General features: G+C 39.0%; 2 protein-coding genes across 2 annotated transcripts in view; one reads left to right on the forward strand and one right to left on the reverse strand.

Annotated features, from left to right (window-relative positions):
• LOC130915955 (RNA polymerase II elongation factor ELL2) overlaps positions 1-26,661 on the reverse strand; it is a 102,611-nt gene that overhangs the window by 45,707 nt on the left and 30,243 nt on the right. The window lies entirely within an intron of this gene.
• Positions 14,437-26,661, forward strand: part of fkbp16 (FKBP prolyl isomerase 16) — a 168,858-nt gene continuing 156,633 nt past the window's right edge. Inside the window, exon 1 of the mRNA XM_057836243.1 lies at positions 14,437-14,662. The gene's annotated coding sequence lies outside the window, so the exon portion shown is untranslated. The remainder of the gene's footprint in view (positions 14,663-26,661) is intronic.

Genomic DNA, 26,661 nt, shown 5'->3' on the forward strand with positions numbered 1-26,661 from the left:
TTTAGTCCATCTGCAGGCGACCGGGAGATTGATTTTTGATTAATTGATTATTTTACGACACTGTTCGAGTGTGCGCTGATCCTCATGGGAAACGCAGCGCTGGTCCTCATGGGAAACGCAGTCTTCCTTAAGGCAAAACACTACCGCTTTTGTCCACCAGCATTGCTAAAATTGACCAAACTGAAAAGTTGCAAAATGTTGCTTTAATACCTTTTAAGCTTGAAATAAAAGTTTGAGTGTGAGCCATATATGAGCTTTCAATAAACATAAGAAAAAGACAAGAATAACAAGGCCATATACGAGCAGCAAAAAAAATTATCAGTGACTACAGTATATGGAACGCCAATACAAATTCCACTCCTTTTAAAATTAATATACTGTAGTAAAGAGCAGCAGAAGTTAAAATCGTAAACATTATGTTTAGGTCGCAAAGTATGAAAATACCCTACAAGCGCACTTATATGCTCATATTAATGACCTTGAATGTCTACGATTGAATTATAGCAGGCTAACGTGGCTACCTGACTCTAGAACAGTGGTTCTTAACTTGGGTTCGATCGACCCCAGGGGTTTGGTGAGTCAGTCTAAGAGGGGTTCAGTGAAGGTTAAGGCATGCAAGGCCCTATTTTTGGACGCTAACTAAATCCAAGCAAAGTGGCATTTTAGACCAGGTTTTGGACTGGTTAGTCCCAATTTGCAGGCTTTATTCCAATTCTTTCAACTGCTAGTCCTCTATTTAATGGGAGTAGAAGCCGGTTTGCAAAGTGGAAGGTTGACCCTCATTTGGTATGTAAGTACAACAGACCTACTGGTAACATGCATTGTGCTTACATAAAAAAATTATTTTTATTTTTTTAAAAACCCAACATTTGCGTCACATTTTACACCATAAAAATGGTATGTGAGGTATTTGTGATAGAATGAGAATGTCGACATGAAAACAAAAATAGAACCAGTGTGAAATGAATAGAGCTTAATTTCATTTTCCAATGTGAAAAGCAAATCAAAAGGCAACATTTTTTGTTGTAAATTCACACTGTTAATTGGATTTGTCTGATTTTTTTTTCTTTAACATAATGACTTTGTGTACAAATTTGGCGATCATTTTGTGCAGGGTTTTTCATTAAATTTGATATCATTTGAGATGTAGACATGACAGAAACTGCACGGTCAAGGTTAATCCAACCAAGCAGGTCAAATGTTGAACAATATAAGATATATTCCTCCCAATATGAATGAAAAAAATTCTAAGAATTGGGCGAGCCTCGGTTTAGTTGTCTGTTGATGCTGCAAGCATGAAGAGAAACATAAATTTTGGCCTGTTTAAAAACATGCTGTCTAAATGAGAAGAAATTTGAATGGAAATTCACTTGGGTTTAGCTTGCTAGCTTAGATATATTGATTTTGAATTTGAGGGGAAAAAAAAGAGATTTTTCCAATTCCAAAGGGTTCAGTTAATGCACGTGTGAAACTCATGGGATTGGGTACCTTTACCAAGGTTAAGAACTACTTCTCTAGAAGCAATTGGCAGACAAGATCGGTTACAATTTTAGTGATCCACCCATTACCAGACGTGGCAGAACGTGACAACTTTTTTAAAAGGACACTTTTACAACCTTTTAGACATTGTTTAGCCTTACAGCAAAGATTATTTTTAAGTTAAAAAAATCAGATACAATCAGCCAACCAATTAATCAGAGCTCATCCGCACTCGCCTAGCATAAACACCAGTCCAGTAGATGTTAGCCATGCTAAACATGTATCACTCCATACAAGATTTTAACATGTGGAAAAACACTAAAAGAGTCATAGAGACTACAAACTCGAAGTGTTAATTTGACATTGGTTTACAGTTAAAACAAACACTGCTCAAGCAAGTTTGTCAATGAGTTGCACTCATGCATACTTTGTGTATATTTACTTTCATCTGCCTAACCATGTGTGCACATTTAAATCCAGAGCACCTCTGAAGCTCATCAATTTTGGATCAACTGAAGTTTTTATCGTGCTAATGGTTGCTGTGAACCACATTTTTACATTTATATAAAACAGTTCTATTCAGCAAATATAAGCGAGTTGTCTCGTGAATTTTTGAAGATACGAGCTGTCATTCAGCAACTTTTTTTTATGTGAAAAAAGCACTAAATGGTGGCAGTGACTCACTTCACTACAAGGAAGAGTTGGGCAAATAGAGTGAGTGAATTTTAGCAAAAATGACGCTTCAAGATGTTTAATGCCACTCCCAGTTGAAGTTTACAGTCATACAAAATGTAAATCAAAGAAAATTACACCATGTGTATTTAGAAGAACAACACAGTTAGACTTACATTCTGCTAGCTTAATGCTAAAGCTAAACACTGGTTACAGCATGTTGCTATGCTGTAACACATTAGTGTGCAGTTTGACAAAAACAGTAATATTGCTTTTTTAACTTAATTTATTTAGGACGTTACTGTATGTTAAAGTAGCCAACAAAGTTGAAGCTCAATATTGAGTGCACATTTTCAACAATTTTTGTTTTTTAAAGGGTAGGCTGGAACGACTTAATGGCGTTTCCATTCATTTCAATAAAAAGTGATTTGAGTTACAAGTGTGGTCACTGAACAAATAAAACTCATACCTCAAGACACCGCAGTATTTTGAAGGTTAGACCATGTTTAAATTGGTTTCAATTTTTTTTTCAGGCGCTCATCCTCCTTCTGTTGTCATGGAAATTTGCAAAGCAGACATATTTGTCCGGCCCAGTATGAGGGAAAGAATTCATTAAATGGCTTATTCTCCGCTGTGTCCTAATTACGAGTGTGCAAATTTAATCTGATGATTAATTGCTCAGAGAAAGGCTTAATGGGGTATTAGCAACATCAGAGTATATTATTAACATGAGGCACTTTAATATAATTGAGCGGCACACGCGCGTGTCGCAAAGCCACCCACTGTTGAGCGTGTTTGTCAAGTTTAGCCGTTGGTTCGAAGAGGGGGCGGGCATCAGAACGGCGACACTGGCATGGTGTCAGTGCCCCCCTCTCACTCCACCCCCCCGCAGGGAGCAAGAAGGCCGATACAATAACTGCCTCTGTGGTCCCGGCCCGGCCACATCTGCTCCTCCGGGCACGCTCTGTGTTTGGAGATGTCAAATACTTTTAAGCCGTTGTAAGGTGTGAACTGGACTGGAACTGAAATTCTCTGTAGGGGAGAAGGGGGTGGCCCAGCAGTTGACGAGGATAAAGGGCACGGTCGTTGATGTTTTTATATAAATGTCCGTTTTTTACTCACTGGCTGCCATTGACGATGCTAGATGTCCAATCATATGGCTTTTTTCATCTTTCTGCTCTAGTAGACGTCCATTCTATTTGAACTGGAATGGTGGCAGCAAATAAACAAACGCTACAATCCTTCCCACATTTAACATCTATTGTTTTCAATTAGTGCTGTGCGACATGACTACATATATCATAAAAACAATATTAAAAAAATATATAAAAAATGTAATTATCGCCATAAATAGACCTGCTCCTGCATTGAATAATTTGACCTACAGATGGCGCCTAATTCGTGCTGACTTGCTACATTTTGGGATGCCATTTGCCATAGCAGTAACACAAACTGGGCTAAAGATTTCGCTATCTCCACTCAGAACTTAGCAAATCGACTTCTCCTGTCAATTGTACGTGACTAATGCATGCAATACAATACAAAAATCCCAAACAGAGCACAGACAACATAATTCAAATTATTAATTAACTATACCGTATTTTTCGGACTACAAGTCGCACCTGAGTATAAGTCGTACCAGCCATAAAATGCTGGACGTCCATATAACTTGCTGGATCAATTTCTTCCTCTATACCAAACAGGTTCGCATCAACGTAAATAAATAATAATTAGGCGCTATTACATCATTGACAAACAGTTAGCATGCGTTCGCTAGCATTAGCACATCGTTCAAACAACCACACAACTGGCTCTAAGTGTCCGATCGCGGGTGGAAAACACAATAACAGAAAAGATGATACACACAGGCGTTGCCTCTCTCTCTCTCCTGTTATTGAAGATGAAACTGATTTAATTTCATTTCGTTCTAGTTTCATTCTGCAGGTCTTAATGTCATGAGCATCTGAATAGTGAAAGTCAGCGAACCAAACAGACGTCTGACATTGTTAATTTAGACCTTAGCTCACTTTCTAGCTAGGACTTAGCTCAGTCTTGGTGAGGACTGCACAATGACGTATATTACATGTGTTTAGAGGTATTTAAAGGGTTAGTTTCGACTTACGCTGAAATCCGGGATACATTGGCAGTGCAGGAACAGAACTCGTTCGTAAACCGGGGACTAGCTGGATATCGGTATCAGCCTTTTTTTTTTTTTTTTTTAAATCCGACCGGCCGATACGAAAAAAAAATCCATTTAAAACTGGGTTATTTCAGCTCAGATGCGCCTCTCTCTTCTGCCTGCTGTCTCCTGCACTCGTATTCAACCCGTCCTCTGATTGGTTATGATTGATAATGCCGAGCCTGAGAACTGCACTTCTTGTTTTTGTTTCAAGTTAAAACAAATTTAAATTATTTCAGTTATATTTAAATTTTTATTTCATTTATAATGAAAAATTCCGGGAGCTATTATCTTAGTTTATTTTTACAGTAACTTTACAAGAGGTGCTGCTGAGCCTGAGAACTCCCTGAATTTTTGTTGTTTTGCATTTTCTGTGGAAAACAATTGAGAGAGCTATTTATTTAACCTGTTATTTAAAGGGTATGAAAACGCAAAGGGGGTGTGAGACATCAATTGAACCGTTATGTGCCAAGATAACAAATATTGATAAAATTAACAAAAAAATCAATCACATTAATGAGCAATTATCGAAAATAGATAAAAAATGACGAACATTTCCGAAAGTGTTCCGGAAACAGCCGAATGGGGCGGAGACGTCATAACAAGGAAACAAAAGGTCGAGGCAGGTGCCATCGTTGTTTATCGACGAGAGAGTTGTGTTCGTGTTTTATCAAAAAATCGCTAAAATGGTTCAAACCTGTCATGCTATGTGGTTTACAAATAGCCATTTGTCGCAATGTAGTACCCATGAGTTCCCGAACGCGAGAAAAAGAGCTGGACTACGCAGACAATGAGGAAAGTTCATCAGTGCTAAGAGGGCTAATTTTGCAATTATACAGGGAAATGGGAACCTGACGAGCCAGAAGATATGCCTACAACCTCAAAGAAAACAAAATTTATGCTACTTCCCAATCACTAAAGACCCACGAACTGCGAAGGAGTGAATTCGTGACCCGTATGTGAATAAATCGAGTGATTCGAGCATGTCTGTGGAACAGGAATATCAGCTTGTAGAGATCGCAAATCACGGCGACTTAAACGTACATTTGAGACAACAACTCTACCGAAGTTCTGGATTAAAGTCATTTCGGAATATCCCGACATCGCTGGGAGCGCGCTGAAAACTGTGCTACAATTTCCAACGTCGCTAGCTTGATGCTAGCTTCTCTCACTTTCCCATCTTGTCTCAACGAAACAAACTCAGCCCTCCCACTGATTCAGCGGGCGAGTTGTATTTTTTCCCTGCACTTAACACGACGGGGCTAAAAACAAATGCTATTTTATATTTGCTGTATTTTTCTGCCGCACATTGCCGGTGTTCTGACAAAGTTGGCATGCGCATAACGTTAAAAAGGACCGCGAATGCAGCGATTCCTAAGTACATACTACAAACTTTCTTTAAAGAAAGGAATATTAACTTACGTTTGCCATGTTTGGCGCACACAACAACTGCACACTGCACGTAGCCCTCTCACTTAACGAGTTCACCGTTAAGCATTAATTTACGCCATTTCCATGTTGCACATGTATGTTTGTGATGTAAATAGTTTTTTAGCACCATTGGATAACAACTGAATATAAAAGAGGGACACCGGTCTGTGAAAAAAAAGACCCAAATCACACCGGTCCGTGGTGCATAAAAGGTTGGGGACCCTTGCTCTAATCCCATTCATATTTGTATTGGTTGGCAGAGCGAAACCGATGATAGCATATTAAATGATAATTATTTTATACATTACTTTATTTTGCGGTCACGGTGTATCAGCTTCACAAAAAGAAATGCAAAACATACCATTTGGTGTTTCCCATACGAACTGTTGTCGGGGTTTCATCAGTGTGATTGCTCCCCTCAATGATCCTTTCATTAGGCTGCATTGGCTTTTGTTTGGGCTCAAATTGATAACCCAAAACACCAAAGAAAGGTTCATAACTCTCCTCGTCACCATTAGAAGAATGTTCGTTACGTCGGATTCGTCACTGCAACTAGAAACGTAATTGTCCGCCATCATCGCCGCCATTCAGTACTAAAGCACTGAGCCGGTTGTTTCCTTGTTTTGATGTCACGCACACAATCTGCCAGATTTCCGGGATCTCGGGGGCGGGTCTTTTTAGCTTGAAATTGACCCAAATTTCTCTCATTTTCTTGGTGTTGCGATGTGTGTAATTACACGAAGTGACATGATATAAGTCCAAAAGGCATTCGTTTATGGATAAATGATGGAATATTAGCATTTCCCCAGGTGTTGACATACACTTTAACTTTATAAGAGATGTTTCCTAGTCTAAGAAATTCAGGCACTTTATGCTTTAGGCATTCCAATCAAGTTCATTGTTTGCAATATTCAATTTTTACACTTTTATTGCAAATGAATATCGGTATAGTAATCGGAATCGGTCCTGAAAAACTCAAATCGGTCGATCTCTAAATTAGACATTACATTATTAGCAAAAATATATATACTACTGTGTTGCTTCTGTTTACACCAGGGGTGTCCAAACTTTTTGCAAAGGGGGCCAGATTTGGTGTGGTAAAAATGTGGAGGGCCAATGTTGGCTGACGTTCTTTACGTAGAACAATATATTTAAGGAAATTTTAGCAAGCAATTCTGGGTGTCACATTTGCTTTATTATTTTTTCTAGTGCTGAAACGATGAATCGATTAACTCCAGTATTCGATTAAAGAAAAAAGATTCAAATTAAATTATGCTGCTTCGAGTATTCTGCCTCATTTCACATGGCTGAATCCAGCTGCTCCATGTTAAAACCAACATAAGCCAAGTTTTTGTTTGAGCAATTTTTTTTTTTTTTTTTTTGGAATGCATTTGTAATTTAGTTTATTGGTATACTTAGCAGTTTTTTTGTGGGAATGTGTCTGAACCATTTGTCAAGAGCTTTGAGAAAAAAAAAAAAAAAGAGCATTAGTGTTTTATAGCATTTAAACTAGCAGACATTTGCTATGTAAGTTAGCCATTGTTCTTTTGTCAGTCCTTATTTATTTTTTATACCGTTTGAGGCTCAGCTCAGGTACTTTAATTTTTCATGTTCCTTATCCAATTACTCGATTATTCGAACTAACTAGCTCATCGATTAATCGACTACTAAAATAATCAATAGCTGCAGCCCTAATTTTTTAAATGAATAATTTCAACAATCTCGCAACTAGCCTTTGTGGCGTTCTCTTTCGACTCTCGGGGTCTTGCGAAATACTGCTGTCATATGTAATGTAATAATGTAATAATGCTGCTGTAAAATTAAACTAGCTTCAAGTTGCTTCAATTTCTCGCTTCTTCACTGTAATCTTTTCGTACTTGTCAGCGTGTCTTGTTTGGTAATATCGCCTCTGGTAATATCGCCTAACATTGAACTATTCAAAAACAGCGCACTGTCTCTTTGCAAATGAGGCAGACACAGCTGTTGTGTATTTTAGTGAAGAAATAGTCCAATTTCCACCTATCCTTAAAGCGTCGGCCGTCGCAGTCAACAGTTTTTGTTGATTGTCGCCATTTTAGAAAATTGGGAGTAAAGGGTCACACAGGGTAATGTTGCTTAGTGTGCTGCAGCCTTTTAGTGGGTAAATGAGGAGCAGCATTTAGTGTGTAAGCTACTTCATATGCTGGTAGCAGTACTGCCGACCAATATATTAAGTCTATGCGGGCCAGATGTTAATGATTATTATGACAGAGGCTGGGGGCCAGATGAAATTTGACCGAGGGCCGCATTTGGCCCCCGGGCCGGACTTTGGACATGTCTGGTTTACACATTTAACAGTTTTAAGTTGTAGCACTAGTTGATACATTTAAAAAAAAATCAGGTCAGTTTAATGCCAATTCCAAAAAAATAAATAATTTAGAATGCATAATATCATAGCATATCCATGATATAAAGTGGCCCATATCGTGACAGATTTTTTTTCCATGTGGCACAATGGCAGCCAATGAGTTAATAATTCCTGTCCACATTAAAATTGGCTCATCTTTGATGGGGTTAAACAGAGTTCTAACCCTTTTAAGCTTCACTAAAGGGATCTATTTTCCCTCTTTCTTGTGCTTTGGCAAAACATCTGCAGGGAGAAATGAGAGGATAGTTCTTATTTTTTGAGACGCTGCCTAGGCAGGCAACGTTCCCGGCTCTGCTCTTTGGCATGGGGATCCTCGGATATGTGATTTGCTGTGAAGTCCTCTGCCTCTTGCCCCCGTCTGTACTCACACTAGTTCCCATTGTCTTTTGATCGGAGCCTACTCAGCCATAGCAGCCCATCTTTTGTTCTAGCCTCTTCCCCCCACCGCGCTGAGTGCGATGGCCCGCCGGCTCGCCTGGATTATTCATGAACAGCGGGGACGTGTGGCTGTGTGTTGTTAAGGGGTAAAGGGAGGGATTTGGGGTTAGAGTGTGTATATGGGGGGTGGCTTCCAGTTAAGCCAGTCCATGAGGGATGGGCCTAAAGAGTCCTCCTTTAGGAATGTTCCACACTGGGAATAAACTGCGCGAGTGAGTTGATTTCCACCTGATTCTGTCTCTCTTTGGGTTGATAGATATGTTGAAATAATCCATCATTGATCAGGGTCAACAAGTTAAGCTGCCACTAAATAGAGTGATTAGAGTGAGTCATATTGTCTCATGTAGGGCTTCCCAATGTTTTTCTCTTTCACCAAAGTAACTGTTATTTCCATTACGGGATTAAAGAGCAAAACCTACACTCACCGGCCACTTTATTAGGTACACCATTCTAGTAATGGGTTGGACCCCCTTTTGCCTTCAAAACTGCCTCAATTCTTAGTGGCATAGATTCAACAAGGTGCTGGAAGCATTCCTCAGAGAGTTTGGTCCATATTGACATGATGGCATCACACAGTTGGTGCAGATTTGTCAGCTGCACATCCATGATGGGAATCTCCCGTTCCACCACATCCCAAAGATGCTCTATTGGATTGAGATCTGGTGACTGTGGAGGCCATTTGAGTACAATGAACTCATTGTCATGTTCAAGAAACCAGTCTGAAATGATTCCAGCTTTATGACATGGCGCATTATCCTGCTGGAAGTAGCCTTCAGAAATTGGGTACATTGTGGTCATAAAGGGATAGACATGGTCAGCAACAATACTCAGGTAGGCTGTGGCGTTCCAACGATGCTCAATTGGGACCAAGGGGCCCAAAGAGTGCCAAGAAAATATTCCCCACACGATTACACCACCACCACCAGCCTGAAGCGTTGATACAAGGCAGGATGGATCCATGCTTTCATGTTGTTGACGCAAAATTCTGACCCTACCATCCGAATGTCGCATCAGAAATCAACTCATCAGACCAGGCAACGTTTTTCCAATCTTCTATTGTCCAATTTCAATGAGCTTGTTCAAATTGTAGCCCCAGTTTCCTGTTCTTAGCTGAAAGGAGTGGCACCCGGCGTGGTCTTCTGCTGCTGTAGCCCATCTGCCTCAAAGTTCAACGTACTGTGCATTCAGAGATGCTCTTCTGCCTACCTTGGTTATAACTGGTGGTTATTTGAGTCACTGTTGCCTTTCTATCAGCTCGAACCAGTCTGGCCATTCTCCTCTGACATATGGCATCAACAAGGCATTTCCGCCCACAGAACTGCCGTTCACTGGATATTTTTTCTTTTTCGGACCATTCTCTGTAAACCCTAGAGATGGTTGTGCGTGAAAATCCCAGTAGATCAGCAGTTTCTGAAATACTCAGACCAGCCCTTCTGGCACCAACAACCATGCCACGTTCAAAGTCACTCAAATCACCTTTCTTCCCCATACTGATGCTTGGTTTGAACTGCAGGAGATTGTTTTAAACCATGTCTACATGCCTAAATGCATTGAGTTGCCGCCATGTGATTGGCTGATTAGAAATTAAGTGTTAACGAGCAGTTGGACAGGTGTACCTAATAAAGTGGCCGGTGAGTGTATGTCTTCAATAAAATCTTTTTCTCTCCCACTATTTGTGCTATCAGCCCTCAAATAAAAAGGAATAACTATACAAAGAAACAAATTATCATGGAATAATCCATTGAATAACTAGGGGGAGTTTGCACGGTGACTCTGCGACACCAAGACGCCATGACTGTGTTGCTGAGTGGTCTCGCGTTCATATTGTGTCGGCCAAGACGGAAGGCAAAGACACATAACTTGGAATCCTGCCTCCAAAGTGGAAGGATTCGATTGTGGGTCTTTGGGGGGGCTTGCTCTGTATCCATATCAATGGAACACTCCCACGCCGATAACGTCAGCACTCGCACACGTCCCACTGGGCGTGCGCAGCAGTGCTTTTAAACATTAAAAACAACAAATGGCAGAACGTCGGCTTTAATTTACTGTTTTAATGATATTTTAATTTAAGTATGTTGAATATTTCCATTTCTGTGCCTTTTGGAGCAAAAAAAAAAAAATGCCATTGCTTGGAGTGGGCGGGCATGTTGTCTTCCGGGCTGAGGAGGTTGTTGGGGTCAAAGTCCATAATTCACTGTCGCCTTGTAAATCTGCACTGTCCCCTAGGGCCTGGCATGAATACTACATCGTTTTAATGCGGCATTGTGACATTGTTCGAATGGAGACGGAACCATTCTTTTTTTTTTTTTTTTCTTATGAACGGCTTTCAAAAGCTTCATTGGTGGATTTTCTCAAGTTAAAGCGCCACACAGAAATGAATAAATTTAATTGTGTCAGCAGGATCTGTGTATTATTCTTATTTAATTAAAGGTGTTTTAGCTCATTTCAATATATTTTATTTAAATGGGCTATTATTTATTTTATTATGTGTTTATATTTTACAAATGTGATGTAGTATTCATTTATATTGTATATTTTATGTTGTATAACTTTAGTTCCTATGTGAATATTAGTTCCTACTTATTTTGTTGTGGTAGGAGGGTTTTTGTATTGAACACGGGGCCGTATTGGTTATTATTATAGCAGAGAAGACAGCAGTAAATCAACAAAGACAAGTCCACCTGACTCCGATCTACCACTCAAGGGATCTGACGGACTCAAAAAGTGGGTTACGATTCCATATTAGTTTGAAAATCGACCAGATCCACCGTAATTTTACACGAGTGACTTCCGGTCTGCCTGACCCTAGCTACCGGTAGTAGTATTGACGCAGGAGGGCCGCGTTTCGCGTCAAATAATAAACTCTGCCCTTCTTTTTGTGTGTGTCACGTTGAGCTGCTTCTGGGACGCGTCTAACACGCGGCCGCACCGCGACTGGTGTGCATTGGCTGATTGACTTTAACGCCCGCGTTTCACTGCGTTCTCGCTGCGGCCACGTTGTCGCGCCATTGACGTTTCTGGGTTATATACTGTCCCACCCTGTTGGTCCTCATTATAGTAGAGAAAACATAGTAAATATAATCTACACAAAGAAACTGTACCGATCGACTCACAGCCTCGAAAAGTAAGGGTTACATTACGTCAGAAACTCGTTCGGTACGCCTCCGTTCCGAACCGAGCACCCCGTACCGAAACGGTTCAATACAAATACATGTACCGTTACACCCTTACTGACCAGACTAAATGGACGTTTGAACACCAATTGTTTTGTTTCAAGCGTTTTCTTGTTAAAATACGTGTTGTTTTGAACACGTGTTCATATGTGTGTTACAGCTAGGGTTGTTCCGATCATGTTTTTTTGCTCCCGATCCGATCCCGATCGTTTTAGTTTGAGTATCTGCCGATCCCGATATTTCCCGATCCGATTGCTTTTTTTTTTTTTGCTCCCGATTCAATTCCAATCATTCCCGATATTTTTTCCCAATCATATACATTTTGGCAATGCATTAAGAAAAAAATGAATACAACTCGGACGAATATATACATTCAACATACACTACATAAGTACTGTATTTGTTTATTATGACAATAAATCCTCAAGATGGCATTTACATTATTAACATTCTTTCTGTGAGAGGGATCCACGGATAGAAAGACTTGTGACTTTGTATATTGTGACTAAATATTGCCATCTAGTGTATTTGTTGAGCTTTCAGTAAATGATACTGTAGCCATTTAACTGTTCTGCCTAAATGCATGATGGGAAGTGCAACCATGACTGCAAAGCGGCACCAATTGATATATCTTCTCTGCGTTGGGATATATGCATAAGGTGTTAAGAAAAAGATCAATTGCTACCTTGCTTCCCCACATTGCTTCCCATGATATTTCTAATAGTAGGGAGAGGGATTGTAAGGCTTTAGCCAATTATAAAAAGGCTCCAAAGGCTGCCAAAATTCACTCCACTCATTATACGCTGCCTTTTATGTACTCTATATACGTAAAACTGCGCCATTACAGATTGAGCACGACAATCCTTGAGTGGGTCGTGCAGTGCATGCATTAATTGAGTTAAATATTTTAATGTGATACATTTTTTAAAAAATTAATTACCGCCGTTATCGGGATAAATTTGATAACCCTACCTTAAGCCTAAACTAAAGACTCTTGATGGGTGTAACATATTATGTCTGTAACGTTAAATACAATTAGAAAACGATTTAATTAATAAAAATATATATATTAAAAAAAAAGGCATGGCCGATATTTTTTTGCCGATTCCGATACTTTGAAAATGACGTGATCGGACCTGATCGATATAATAAGGTTAAAAAACAAAACAAAACAAACAAAAAAAACAACTGGAGACAAAATGGCGGACGAGACTCCAGCATCGTAAAGTCGAAATCGCGTAAGTCGAGTACATCCATTTATCACTCCGGCTTAGTCTCAGGATAAATACTTGTTGAAACCATAAATAACTCTTGAATATTGTTATTGTGTATCATGAGAAAAAATTCAACGAAAAGACAATGGCATTAAAGTGTCTGTTGTACACAGTGTTTCTTGGTACATTGATGAAAATCCTTTTTCTTTGTCTTCTTTGTGGTGTTCAAGATATGACACTAAACGCAAGCATGTGTCCTCTGCTTTCACTACTGTCATAAATACCTCTACCTTGAGACTGACGAGAACAGCGGTCGAATCAGTTATTTCTATTACATTCCATCCTGGATTCCTCCACAATGCGCCGTTTGAAAGAAACCCATTTGAGCGTTCTTTTATTTTTTTTATTTTTTTAAATATCAAGCTTTCAGTGAACCTGATTGTGATGTGGTTCCACTGCTTGAGGATCTATTCATTGAGGGGGGTTGGTAGAGACGGGAAAGGAAAAAAAAAAAAAGCAAAGACGTGTGGGGGTGCAACAGCTCCAGTCGTGTGAGGATATGAGGATGGGCAACTGTCGAGCATCCCCCAAGGTAATGGCTTGTTATGCCAAGCAGAATCAGCCTTTCTCGAGGAAGCCGGGGCTAATCTGTCAACCTCGACGCACAACCTAGCCCCTCTTTCTACACCCTCTCCACACTGTAGGTGATGGAGACAAATTCTAAAATTCCTGAGTAAAATCAACTTTAAATGGTCATATTTTTGCGACTCAAATGTTTATGTGTGTGTTACGTGCTAGCATAACAAGAATACTAGATGATAGGGGTGTGCCATCTTAGGCACCCCACGATTCGATTCGATTACGATTCATGGTGCTACGATTCGACTCTTGAACGATGATCACGGTATTGACAATGATCACGATGATCACGATTATTGATGCATCGTACATTACTAATTAATAAAGTAGACAAACAAATTTTTGTCCATTATTTATTTAAAATATCCTCATGATTCAACAGGAACAATGGAAACACGCCCATACAACAAAAAGCTGCCCTTAAGCTGCTTTTTTATTTATTTATTTATTTAATTTTACAAGAAAGTGCAAAAACATTGACCATATTAATGGGAGTACTTATTTCACTCAACAATACAATAAAATTTACATAGGTTGAATGAATTCCACATTTTCTGGAGACAAAAGTGTTTTAGAAATAAGCTTTCTTTTAACCGATATAATTTGTTTTTCACAGACTATTTTGCATGTTTGTAGTGTTACCGCTGTACTTAATCATGGTTTTACATGCTCTGCATATGAAATACACATTAGCGAATTAGCTAATTAGCTTAGCACTCGGTGCTAACTATTAACATCTCAAAAACAACAACAATGCAATTCGTGTACTCTTATAGACGCATACGGGTCTTAGCAACACACTCAGGACTAGGGATGGGAATCGAAATCCGATTCCAATTCGGAACCGGTTCCGAGTGTTTCGAGGCCTCGACATCACAATGAAAAAGCCTTAACGATTCCTAAAGACGCGTATTGCGTCGTGACGTGTCTTGTTGTCCAGACGCATCAAACTAGCATGGCGCCAAGAACCACCTCCAAAGTTGGACTACACTTCACCAGGAAAGAGAGTGAAAATGAAAGGTTACGACGGGTAAGCACGAGCATTGCAGCCATAAACATAACAATGACAGCACGTAGGTTCAAACGCTCGAAAGTGTGTCTTCACTTCACGAGGAAAAATTACAACAAAGCGACTTGCAAAGTCATTGCAAGGTGGAGATAACTGCATCGGGAGGAATACACTGCACTGTCCTCATCGAGACAGCTATACAGCTAGCTAAACTCCGAAATGACGATACAGAAGACGTTGGTATAATTTGCTGACTTTATTCAACCATCACCTGAAGAGTGAAACTAAAAATAGAAATGAAACAAATCAATTTCGTCCCCAATAACAAACAGGTTTGCATCAACGTAAATCAGCGATGATTAGCTGCTAATAACAGTATGGTTAGCATTCGTTCGCTAGCATTAGCACATCGTTCAAACCACTACACAACTGGATTTAAGTGTCCGATCGCGAGTGGAAACACAACAACAATAACACAAAAGATTATACATACAGGCGTTGCCTCTGTAGATATTAACATTAACAAAGAACGTAGGCTCGTAGAAGTGTTTCCCTCTCTCACTTCGCACGCTCACTCGCTTGGATGCGGCATTTCTTCGGGTGCCCAAACTGCGGCCCGCGGCCCAAATACGGCCCGCCTCCACATTTGGTCCGGCCATTTTGAAATTTTTTTTTTCTCAATCGTGTTATTTTTTTCCTGGCCTTTTTCCTTGAAGAATTCAGAGAGGGTTATTTGGTTATTATCTATTTAATTAATAGTGTTTTTAATATTAATTATTATTATTATATTATTATTTTTATTTTATTTACTTTCATTCCGTGAAGAATCCAGAAAGGGTTATTTGATTGTGGCTTTCTGAAAAACAATAATTTTTTACATTTATGCACTTCTGCAATCGTCACACTTTTTTTGTTACAAACTGACCCCGGCCCCTCATCAGAGAAGGGAAAAGTTATGTGGCCCTCACAGGAAAAAGTTTGGGGACCCCTGCTTTAACACATATTGCCAAACGCAGAACAACAACCTATCTGCCAATATATACCAATATTTTTTATTTCTATTAGATAAATGTTTCAGTAAAATGTTACACATTCTTGTGTATTTGCCACTTATTGCCACAGTTAACATTGAGGCTTTGGGCCTCTTTTGATCTCGTTGTGAGTTTGTAAGGTTGTGAGTTCTGATTAAAAAAACTCGATGCCAATCAAAACGTTTGTTGTTCTTTTTCCCCAAATTAGAATCGATAAGAGAATCGATAAAGAATCGAATCGTTAAGCAATATCGATAATGGAATCGGAATCGTAAAAATCCTATCAATTCCCATCCCTACTCAGGACATTTTTCAATTGACATGACTTGAAACTACAGCTGGACATCTGACAAATGGCTATCATTTTTAGCTTAGAATCATTAAATGATGTCTCATATTTCGTTTAAAAAAAAACAAAAAAAAAACGACTAAAACATTATTGACTCACATATTTTTAAACAATTTTAAATTTTAAATTTTTAAAAACTTTTAAACAAATTACCGTAATTTCCCGAATATAAGGCGCACCCATGTATAATGCGCACCCCAAATTTATTTGTAAAATCTAGGGGAAATTATTGTACCCGTTTATAACGCGCACCCTAATTTTAGCACCAATAAATAGAAGAATACAAGAAAAGAGAGCTTGCGTACAGATACAGAAATGTCATTTTACTGACTGGTGAAAGCATAGCATATTTGTAGTTCAAAACATTACCATAAACTGACAACATTTACGGTAATAATATGATTTGACAACTTCTCCAGCTTACCAGAATCTAGGAGAAAACAAAACAGATGTGACTTTTCTTTTAAAGGCTGCTGTATAACTTGCTCGTTTCATCATGATGAATAAATGTTTATTCCATGGATTGATACGGTAAAGTGAAAGTGAGAACGTAAGTCGGAAATCCGAGAGAGCTCATCGCTGTCGACACGACAGTAACAATAGGAACTATTGTTATTTGGGTTTGAGTTTCCCGAGGGAAAGATATAGTTGACGGACACACACAATAAGTCTGTGTTGTTACGTTTCTTATGGTCTGAGTTGCGGAGTTGCAATAAACGTTGACTCAAATGAGTTCAAGAAACTAAATTCTGTGCTTTAAGAAGAGTGAAAAAAGCCGAATTTAACATAGACGTAATCATTCGGCCGATCAGAGTGAAGTATTACCGAAACAAAATGGTGACGTCACGTACCCTAATGGTCGGCAACGGATCTCCGCATACGTTTCTTCAACACAACGTGGCCGTGTCAATTAAAAAAAAAAAAATTGGTTTATATATATAATATATATATATATATATATATATATTAGGGCTGTCAAACGATTAAAATGTTTAATCGAGTTAATTACAGCTTAAAAATTAATTAATCGCAATTAATCGCAATTCAAACCATCTATAAAATATGCCATATTTTTCTGTAAATTATATATATATATTCTGTAAAATGTTGGAATGGAAAGATAAGACACATGATGGATATATACATTCAACATACGGTACATAAGGACTGTAGTGGGAATTTCACTCTACTGTCATTTAAATCTGTCTATGCTGTCCTCACTCCGAAGCGTCTACTTTTTCCAAAGCTAGACAGAACGACGCCTTAATGATCAGACTTCTTCCTTTTTCATCTGATTTATTAATAAAATGGCCTCAAACCATTGTCCTCTTTAGACCGTCGTAAAACTACAAAAAAAAGTACACAAGCATTGTATTAGCAACAACGTTAGCTTAGCACGCTATACAGGTTCACTAAACATAAACAAAAAGCGTCTCATACAAAAAATATAACATTTCGCTTAATAACATAATATTTGCATTTTTTACAACAACCATACTTACGGACAAATCTTGTCCAAGGATCATATAAGCACAACATTACAACGTAGGCGTCAGCCCGAGACGTCGTGCAGCCATATTGAACTGGCAAGAAAATAATAAACCATGTCGCAAAGCGACCACAAGAGTTCGCTGTTAGACAGCACAAAAAGCCTTGCTGTAAAACTTACCAAAAGGCAGAATACTGTCTGAGCGGGACATGTGCGCTAAATGCGTCAAATATTTTAACGTGATTAATTAAAAAAATTAATTACCGCCCGTTAACGCGATAATTTTGATAGCCCTAATAAATATGTATATATATTTCTGTCTCCATGCATGCAGCTGTTTATAATGCGCACCATGATTTTACAAGTTGATTTTGGGGAAAAAAAGTGCGCGTTATATTCGGGAAATTACGGTAATAGGAATTTAGATGTTTGTGAATCGTTCTCAAATCTTCCACGGTCGAATCGCGAATAATCTAAGAATCGGAAAACTCGCACGCCTCTACTAAAAAGTATTTTCATCCATAAGACTAAGACAAAAATTAAAAGGGCTGCCAAAAACAACACTTGTGAGGTGTGTGTATCATCAAACACCTCATGGTCGAGACATCTGCTTTATTTTGCTGATGTATGAATTTGAATCTCAGCTCAAGCCAGTTTGCATATTCTCCCTGTGTATCCCTAGGCAGTCCACCTTCCTCCCACATTCTAAAAATATGTTAGGTTCATTGAAGACTCCAAATTGTCCATGAACATCAGTAGGAATGCTTATTTGTCTCTGTGTGAGCTGTGATTGGCTGGTGACCAGCATCAATCTTCTCCAAAGTCAATTGGGATTGCCTCAGCTCAACTGTGACCCTAATGAGGACAAGCACTATTGAACTTGGAAGGGTTGAATGTACCAGCAACTTTGTAGGTCTTCCTATTAGTCATAACACGCACCTTTCAAATGACCGTAAAACTATTTTATGTCAGGTATTAGTTTCAATGTGTCTTTGAACAAAGACAGCTTTGTACAAAATGGTTCTCAATTTTATTTTATACATTTAATATATCATATATACGTGATTAGTAACAAAACTATTTTTTCCATGCTTGTAATAGACAATGGAATGGCACAAACAGAGGATTTGTTGCCGTTGTCCCACATTCCTGCATTACACATTACAGTGAATGTTTGGGATTTTCCCAAGTCTGCCCAGTGTTTCCGAGTTAATCCGGTTCAAGCAAACTTTTCCCAGCGTTGCACAATCTGTAACTCGTTAAAGGGTTGCAAGATTTTCGCGTGGCGAGCAAAAGTATAACCCTGTGCTCCAAGTGGTTCGTGGGATTGTAGGAAATAACAAGGTATCAACAAGGGAAGCGCGGTTATTGTCTTTAGGTCTGAGGTAGAAAAAAAAAAACAGGAGAGTATTGCACAGGGAATTCCCAACTGCCACCACGAAATAACAATTTAGTTGACACTTAACCATTTGTACGGCACTAATTTAACTCATTGGTTGCCAGTGATGGTGCTAGATCGCTGCTCGACCTAAAAAATGTTTTTAATGAAAATGAATGAATTTTAAAACATGTTATTTGTCCTAAAAGCTGTTTTATTTATTATAGGGATGTCAAATGATTAAAATTTTTAATCGAGTTAATTACAGCTCAAAAATTAATTAATCGTAATTAATCGCAATTCAAACCATTGATAAAATATGCCATATTTTTCTGTAAATTATTGTTGGAAATGAAAGATAAGACACAAGATGGCTATATAGACCCTACCCACGTGACGTCACAACTCCGCCCTCCTGATTGGTGCCGCCCAATGTCCGTCAACACATCGTGTTTACCTGTTACGGCTACGTACATTCCTCCTATTTACGGTGTGTTTTTCTGCTCGTTAACATTAATAATCAAAATGGTGAAGGCGTGTGTGGCGGTCGGTTGCAATAACAGAGAAGATAGACGGAGAGACTTGAAATTCTACCGGATTCCGAGAGACCCGGAGAGGAGAGAGCGAGATGGGCTGCTGCAATTCGACGAGAGAACTGGGCTCCAAACGATTATCACAGATTATGTAGTAGTCATTTTATATCTGGTAAGATGCATTTAATATATATTTAGAGGGTTTTGGGCTGACAACCACAATTAAGATCATTGCTAGGCTAATCGCCGACATCATACACGTATGTCTGTAGTGAGAGTGCTATCGCTAAACCATATAAACATTAAAAGCCCTAGCTCCATTGACAAATGACATGAAATACATTAGACTTGACAGTGGATATTAGCAAGAACAAAAGATTTTGAACTGAAAATTTCGTAACTCACCTTTCCAAGCACAAGATAGATTCCTGCCGAATTTTCGTGGACGAGGACCTGTTTCACCCAACCAGCAACGAAGTATTTATAAGCCTACAAGCTCTTAAAGTTTTTCAAACTTTCGTGAGAATAGGCTGATTTTGTGTGGACAAGATAGTTGTAAATATCAGGGTAGCCAGCAGATGTCAGGCAAATACGGCGAAGACAGCGGGTCGAAAAACATCGATTTAGGCATCAAATATGGATCTGGCGAATGGATAAACTGAAGCTTTTCCACATAACGCCTTTTATGCAACGCATCCAGTGAGTTCACGGCATCCGAAAGCACCGGGTCTTCCATGAAATGCATTATAAATTGCTCGATCAATTGAGACCATTGATAATACAGACACAAAATGACGGACAAGGGGGCGGAACAATACAGCAATCACGTGATTTTGTGACGTCGGTGGGTAGGGTCTATACATTCAACATAAGTACTGTATTTGTTTATTATAACAATAAATCAACAAGATGGCATTAACATTATTAACATTCTGTTAAAGTGATCCATGGATAGAAAGACTTGTAGTTCTTAAAAGGTAAATGTTATCGAGTTATCGAAATTTTATGAATAAAACCCCTCTTAATGTTTTCGTTTTAATAAAATTTGTAAAATTTTCAATCAAAAAATGAACTAGTAGCCAGCCATTGTTGATGTCAATAATTACACAATGCTAATGGGTGCTTAAGCCCATAAAATTAGTCGCACCCAGGCGCAGCAGAGGGCGACAAAACTCCAAAAAACACAAGTAACAAGCTGGCATTGCACTGTGCTGTCATTTTAACCCTTTAACACTTAAGCCTATTTTGGCGGAATTTGCATGCCTTTGATGTTGCCTTTATATTTCAAAGAAAAAAACTGTTCACAGAGGCCAAGTTGGGTCCCTTTTTTCAGGATACCTTGAACTTCATGTCCAAACTGTTGTTTTCTTCACTGACCAACTTTAATTCACATTTTGGACCCAAAAAGACAAAAAAATCCCAAAATCTTTTGTCGAAATTTGTAATGTTGAAGTCCCATTGACAACCAAACATGCTCGACCAACCGTTTTGAAGCTTGATAATATTTATTTAACTTGCTAGGATGAAGATTCAATAGAAAAAATAAGATTGAATAGTTTTATGTTTGACAATTCAACACAAACAGCAGCTATGGTCATTGGCGTTTTTGGCCTTCACACATACTATGGTCAAAACATGTTATATACAGTGCAAAATAGTGAGAAAAAAAATTATATATATTATCCAACACAAAAAGGGTTTGGAGGATATCTCTTTGTGAAGTTAGGTATTGTACCCATCACCTTATCAAAGGTATATATGTACATGCAATCAAGCTTCTCGAACACGCATCTATATAAAAATTGAAAAGATTCATCGTGAAGAAAAAAATAACATTGAAAAAAAAGTATTTTCAAAAATATTGACAAGTAGTTCAGTTCAATTCAAAATTTTTTAGGCATGCGACCCAATAAAGTTTTTTTTTTTTTTGCGCACTCAATAAAGTTTGTTTTTGAACATGTCACTAAGCTGCGTCACATACGACGTCACGCAGCCTACTCATCCGCCGTTTGCGCGCTGCTGTCACTTCTACTCGCCGAGACGCCAACTGATCCGACGAAAACAATGACAAATACAGCTCATCCTATTCCTTGAGTTAATGAAATAATGCATCAGCTCGCGCTAAATTTAGTTTTCGATTCATTCTGCACGTTTCAAAGTCGCTAGCTGAATCCAACCGGCCGTTGCTTGCTACGCGTGTCTCCTTTCCCATAGTTGGTGCCTTACTCGTCAATTTATTAATAATGTTCACATTAGGTTCGTCCTTCTTGACATCACAATGGCTCTTGGGATATGTGGTCTTTTGTGCTGCTTTCGGTTTTGAAAAAAGGACAAGAAATGATGGAAAAATGGAGATAGACACATGGTCCATGCAGCGTTTTAATGCATTTTTATGAGTGCAATAAAACTATAAAACTCAAATGACACTATCTCCCGTTTTACTTGGTCGACTGACTTCAAATAAAAACTGGTGTGGACATCAACTTCCGTACTTTCAAACGAGAGCAACCAGGGGCACGTGGGTGACGGAATTACAGCGTTACGAGGCTTCAAAGATGATATGCGCAAACGTGTCGCATCCGACACGTTCGGTGTTAAAGGGTTCATCTGTTTGAGCGGGGCATGTGCGTTAATTGCGTCAAATATTTTAACGTATTTAAACTGTGTTTCAACTTAAGAACAGCTTGTAAATGCTTAACAAACTGTTAACAAATACAACAAATCAACAATAAGTCATTTATCAACAGTTTACTAATGATCTATTAACTAGTAAAACGGACAGTTATTATAAAGTGTTACCGCAAATTTGAATATAAGTATAATGTAATTAACTCATTTACTCCCAAAAACGTATAAATACATTCTATTTTTAATAGTTTCAGTGTCCCAAAGACGTATTTATATGTCTTTCACGTTTTTGTTTTTTTTTCATAAGAGACATCTCTAGGTTCTGATGCAACTTAGCTCCAAAGCACACTGCTGAAAATCCATTTTAAAGCAATAAAACTAGCCACTGGAGGGCAGTAGTGCATTTGGTAAGACCCGCAACCCGATTTAATGGCCGGGCCGCATGGCCGGGGCGCCGGCGGAAGATGACCGAATGTATGTCCAGGACGCCAGGGGGCGGACGACCGAGCAGAACAACCGGGAGGATGCCCAGGATGCCACGCGCTGGACAACCGAGCAGAACGACCGGGACCACCAGTGCAGCAGACGATGCCGTTGAGCCCGTGCTGCTCGCTGAGCAGAGCCCGCGCCGCCGTGCTCGGCCGCTCGCGTCCCCTGCACCCTCCAGTGTCCCGCGACTCAGCCGGAAACGCGCACGGCCAAACCAGTTCCCCCCCAGGACCACACAAGTTTCCCAGGGGTGAACTCCGCCACGAGGCAGTGGTCACCACAATAGAAAGACTAAAAAAAAAATCCATCTTGATGAGACACTACAGGCGGTGACGAGGGAAAAGCCCACCCCGTCCGCCGCGACAGCCGCGGCGACCACAACAGCACCATCTCCCAGCCCAACAGTCCAGCCATGTGCAAATAAAATTGTTACTTTGCTATCAAAAGCTCTATTTGTCTTGTTGTTTATGTTATTTTGTAGAAGGAACACATTATTCAGATGTTTGGGATGTCACAGAAGCAAAAAATAGCTGTGTTAAAGTCAAAGTTATATTTGAAATGTACGCTTTTACAAAAAGCTCAATTTCTCGAAATTGGAAAATTGCTCAAACTAAGCAATTTTCTAATGCTGATTTCTAAAGAATGGAAAATAAATAGGGTTGTTCCGATCATGTTTTTTTGCTCCCGATCCAATCCCGATCGTTTTAGTTTGATTATCTGCCGATCCCGATATTTCCCGATCCGATTGCTTTTTTTTTTTGCTCCCGATTCAATTCCAATCATAATTTTTCCCGATCATATACATTTTGGCAATGCATTAAGAAAAAAATGAATAAAACTCGGACGAATATATACATTCAACATACAGTACATAAGTACTGTATTTGTTTATTATGACAATAAATCCTCAAGATGGCATTTACATTATTAACATTCTTTCTGTGAGAGGGATCCATGGATAGAAAGACTTGTGACTTTGTATATTGTGACTAAATATTGCCATCTAGTGTATTTGTTGAGCTTTCAGTAAATGATACTGCAGCCATGCCCCACTGCATGATGGGAAGTGGAACCATGACTGTGCGTAGTGCTGCCAATTGATAGTTCTTCTCTGCGTTGGGAAATAATATAAGGTATTAAGAAAAAGCTCATTTGCTACCTTGCTTCCCCACATTGCTTCCGATGATATTTCTAATCGTAGGGAGAGGGATTGTAAGGCTTTAGCCAATTAAAAAAAGGCTCCAAAGGCTGCCAAAATTCACTCTACTCCTTTTACACTGCCTTTTATCTCTCTATATAAGTAAAACGGCGCCATTACAGATTAAGCGCGGGTGGGTCGTGCAGCGCATGCATTAATTGCTTTAAATATTTTAACGTGATACATTTAAAAAGTAAATAAATTACCGCCGTTATCGGGATAAATTTGATAACCTTACCTTAAGCCTAAACTAAAGACTCTGGATGATTGTAACATATTATGTTTGTAACGTTAAATACAATTAGAAAACGATTAAATTAAAAAAAAATATATATATATATATATATATATATATATATATATATATATATATCAAAAAAAGGCATGGCCGATATTTTTTTGCCGATTCCGATACTTTGAAAATGACGTGATCTGACCCGATCGATCGGGACATCTCTAAAAATGAACTTACTTTTTTTTCCTGTTGAAAGAAGAGAGTCTAATTTTTCTTTTGGTGGGTTCCATGTTTACATAGCAATAGAACAGAATTTTCTGTGGGCCTTGCAAAATCAGTCAAAACCCAATTAAACGGCCGGGAGCGAAGGTGGTTGCACCTGTGAAAATGGCTGGGAGTGAATGAGTTAAATAAAAAAAATAACAAAAAATAGATGAAATATTCGAAATTAAATTAAATTGGCATGCTAATTAGCCATGTTATCTGGCTCGTAAGCTACTTACATAACAGTATGTTTTACCACTGCTAGACACACTACTCACGCTGGAGTTAACTCTCGTAGCTAGTGGGAAACATTCAGCGTTTTCTAACCTATAACTTTATATGCATATGAAATCATATTGGAGATATTGCCTTCTCTGGTAGCCACATGTTTTACATGTCTGTTGGCCTACCGAAGCCGCAGCTGTCTGTAACGTTCCTTTACCCGAAGTATTCCCATACCAGCGACTTTGTTTTTTTCGATGGGGGAAAAAGTTCAGGTGTTTCATGTTCTCCAGCCAGCGTGCAGCACAGCTGACTCACTGACAGTAGGCAACAACTTGAGGAGGAGGGATAAGCCCTGTATTTTCAGAACATAAAAAATAGCTAATACCGTAGGGACGGTATGATGGAAAATTTTAGCAGTTTTGAAACCTTGATGTTTTCATCCCACGGTATACCTTGAAAACGATAAACGGCACATGCTTAGTTTGGATGTGTGTTCACATTTACAAAACGAAGCAGATTATCTATGAAAAAGAACTCTGGTCCGTTTAAAACGGACCAAACAGTGCTAGTGTGAAAGCGCCCTAAATTTATTAGGTGCAAGGTGAATAAGTGGAATTGCCCGCGTTTACATTTCTTACTCAAATGAGTCATGTGAAGAATTCAGTTTTTCTCCTTTCACAATCCTCCACTGACAGCACATGTGAGAATTAAACGCTGGCCCGGTCACGCTGGCGTCGCTCAAAAAAACCCTTGTAGAAACTTTAGACCACAATAATGACAGACGGGCTGTCTAAAAAAGTAGTCTTTGGCTGCGGGATCTCGTCAAACTAGGTCCTAAAATACAGCAAGTGGAAACAGAGACTACTGGGAATAAAGCAACGCTTAACACATCTGGAAGAATAGATCGGCGTGTGCCCTTTCAGGAACACGTGCGACAACTCTCCCTCTCGCGGGCCGGCTCAAAAATCGCATTCCTACAATTGTTATTCCGATTAGCTTCAAGCCAGAAAAACTGGGAGGGGGGTTTAAAAAATGACAAGTGCATGCACGCGTACACGTAGTGCAAAAGACTCTTTTGCCGTGTGCAGCAAGCAGCAAAGCGACGCGGCAGTGGGGTCGGGGGGTCAAATCCGTCAAGGCCCCCGATGGTGAAATAGCAAGATAATCAAGAGGGCCGATGGGGGTGGGGTTGTTGGCTATCGTAGTGAGAATGGATCTTAAATATTTACAGGGTCATCTTTATTTTGACGGGGAGAGATTCTCTGCTAACCCTCCCAGTTCAAATTACCATAATTTTCGCACTATAAGGTGCACTGATTTTTGTATTTTATTACTTTTCTTATTGACTATTTCTTTCTGGTAACGCAGTAGTTATATGTAATGAGTTTATCATTCATAATTTTTCAATCATTAATTTTTGCACCATGAATACAAATACCGTAGTTTTTGCACTATTATGCGTACCCACCAAATTTGACACAAAAATGGCATTTGTTCATAGACAAGCCACATTGGACTATAAGCTGCAGCTGTCCTCACTGTATTATGGGATATTTACACCAAAAGATATTACACTTCATTTAACAGCGGCATTATACGACTGTCATAAGACCAAATGAACCACTATGAAACTTTCAACCAATTGGCTGCAAAGCCTCATTGCTTCAAGATGCCTCCTAGCATGCATTGCAACACTACAGATGTAAATTACAATCAAAATTCATGTTCTGTGCTAATTATTTCTTCAGTTATTGTTCCAGTTGTTCATTAATTGCTAGTTATGGTATTTGGTAACATTTTATTTGACAGTGGTGGCATATGACTGTCATTAGACAATCACAATTATGGCATGACACTGTCATGAGCATTAATGAATGCAAATTATCTCACTTTTGAATGGATGTAAAAGATCCGAGCTGGCCATAAATGGAGTTAGTGGCATAATTTGCCGGATGACACTTAATGACATCTGTCATAAGCTTTCAGTAATGCCCATGATAGTGTCATGTCATAAATATGACGGGCTTATGACAGTCTTATGATGTCGCTGTCAAATAAAGTGTTACTAAATACCATAACAAGCAATTACCTAAACAACTGGAACTGTATGTGTTGCCTATTAACCCAAATAAATTAACAAATAAGCCGTACTGGACTATAAACCGAAGGATTCAAAATGAAGGAAAAAAGTAGCGGCTTGT

The sequence above is a fragment of the Corythoichthys intestinalis genome, chromosome 5 (genome assembly GCF_030265065.1).
Source record: "Corythoichthys intestinalis isolate RoL2023-P3 chromosome 5, ASM3026506v1, whole genome shotgun sequence".
NCBI lineage: Eukaryota > Metazoa > Chordata > Actinopteri > Syngnathiformes > Syngnathidae > Corythoichthys > Corythoichthys intestinalis.